Genomic DNA, 2,647 nt, shown 5'->3' with positions numbered 1-2,647 from the left:
GACTCCTTTTTATGATAAATCAGCTATACAGAGGGCCCCTTTTGACCTCCTGAACATATTCCTGGCCAAAGAGTCCTCGATCTTGCGTTTTCTATACATACTCATAGACTCCTTCTGATGCTTCATAAGCCATATAGATGTCCATATCTGACCTTTTGAACTTATTAGTGGTCAAAGTGTCCTCAAAATTCTTCAAACTATAGAAAGTTATAGACTCCTTTTGATGATAAATCAGCTATACAGAGGTCCCCTTTTGACCTCCTGAACATATTTCTGGCAAAAGAGTCCTCTATCTTGGGCTTTCTATACATACTCATAGACTCCTTCTGATGCTTCATAAGCCATATAGATGTCCATATCTGACCTGTTGAACTTAATTGTGGTCAAAGTGTCCTAAAATTTTTCAAACTACATAAAGTTATAGACTCCTTTTGATGATAAATCAGCTATACAGAGGGCCCCTTTTGACCTAGTGAACATATTTCTGGCCAAAGAGTCCTCGATCTTGGGCTTTCTATACATACTCATATACTCCTTCTGATGCTTCATAAGCCATATAGATGTCCATATCTGACCTTTTGAACTTATTTGTGGTCAAAGTGTCCTAAAAAAAATTCAAACTATATAAACTTATAGACTCCTTTTGATGATAAATCAGCTATACAGAGGGCCCCTTTTGACCTCCAGAACATATTTCTGGCCAAAGAGTCCTCGATCTTGGGCTTTCTATACATACTCATAGACTCCTTCTGGTGCTTCATAAGCCATATAGATTTCCATATCTGACATTTTGAACTTATTTGTAGTCAAAGTGTCCTAAAAAAAATTCAAACTATATAAAGTTATAGACTCCTTTTGATGATAAATCAGCTATAAAGAGGTCCCCTTTTGACCTCCTGAACATGTTTCTGGCCAAAGAGTCCTCAATCTTGGGCTTTCTATACATACTCATAGATTCCTTCTGATGCTTCATAAGCCATATAGATGTCCATATCTGACCTTTTGAACTTATTTGTGGTCAAAGTGTCCTAAAAATTTTTCAAACCAAATAAATTTGTAGACTCCTTTTGATGATAAATCAGCTATAAAGAGTTCCCCTTTTGACCTCCTGAACATGTTTCTGGCCAAAGAGTTCTCAATGTTGGGTTTTCTATACATACTCATAGATTCCTTCTGAGGCTTCATAAGCCATATAGACTCATTCTGATGCTTCATAAGCCATATAGATGTCCATATCTGACCTTTTGAACTTATTTGTGGTCAAAGTGTCCTAACATTTTTTTCAAACTATAGAAAGTTATAGACTCCTTTTGATGATAAATCAGCTATACAGAGGTCCCCTTTTGACCTCCAGAACATATTTCTGGCCAAAGAGTCCTCGATCTTGGGCTTTCTATGCATACTCATAGACTCCTTATGCTTCATAAGCCATATAGATGTCCATATCTGACCTGTTGAACTTATTTGTGGTCAAAGTGTCCTAAAATTTTTCAAACTACATAAAGTTATAGACTCCTTTTGATGATAAATCAGCTATACAGAGGGCCCCTTTTGACCTAGTGAACATATTTCTGGCTAAAGAGTCCTCGATCTTGGGCTTTCTATACATACTCATATACTCCTTCTGATGCTTCATAAGCCATATAGATGTCCATATCTGACCTTTTGAACTTATTTGTGGTCAAAGTGTCCTAAAAAAAATTCAAACTATATAAAGTTATAGACTCCTTTTGATGATAAATCAGCTATACAGAGGGCCCCTTTTGACCTCCAGAACATATTTCTGGCCAAAGAGTCCTCGATCTTGGGCTTTCTATACATACTCATAGACTCCTTCTGATGCTTCATAAGCCATAGAGATGTCCATATCTGACCTTTTGAACTTATTTGTGGTCAGTGTCCTAAAAAAATTTCAAACTATATAAAGTTATAGACTCCTTCTGATGCTTCATAAGCCATATAGATGTCCATATCTGAACTTTTGAACTTATTTGTGGTCAAAGTGTCCTAACATTTTTTCAAACTATATAAAGTTATAGACTCCTTTTGATGATAAATCAGCTATACAGAGGGCCCCTTTTGACCTACTGAACATATTTCTGGCCAAAGAGTCCTCGATCTTGGGCTTTCTATACATACTCATAGACTCCTTCTGATGCTTCATAAGCCATATAGATGTCCATATCTGACCTTTTCAACTTATTTGTGGTCAAAGTGTCCTAAAAAAATTTCAAACTATATAAAGTTATAGACTCCTTCTGATGCTTCATAAGCCATATAGATGTCCATATCTGACCTTTTGAACTTATTTGTGGTCAAAATGTCCTAAAATTTTTTCAAACCAAATAAAGTTATATACTACTTTTGATGATAAATCAGCTATAAAGAGGTCCCCTTTTGACCTCCTGAACATGTTTCTGGCCAAAGAGTCCTCAATCTTGGGCTTTCTATACATACTCATAGATTCCTTCTGATGCTTCATAAGCCATATAGATGTCCATATCTGACCTTTTAAATTTATTTGTGGTCAAAGTATCCTCAAAAGTTTTCAAACTATAGAAAGTTTTAGACTCCTTTTGATGATAAATCAGCTAAAAAGAGGTCCCCTTTTGACCTCCTGAACATGTTTCTGGCCAAAGAGTCCTCA

This window comes from Abramis brama (genome assembly GCF_963993115.1).
Source record: "Abramis brama genome assembly, chromosome: 3".
Taxonomy (NCBI): domain Eukaryota; kingdom Metazoa; phylum Chordata; class Actinopteri; order Cypriniformes; family Leuciscidae; genus Abramis; species Abramis brama.
Note: the sequence above shows the minus strand (reverse complement) of the source record.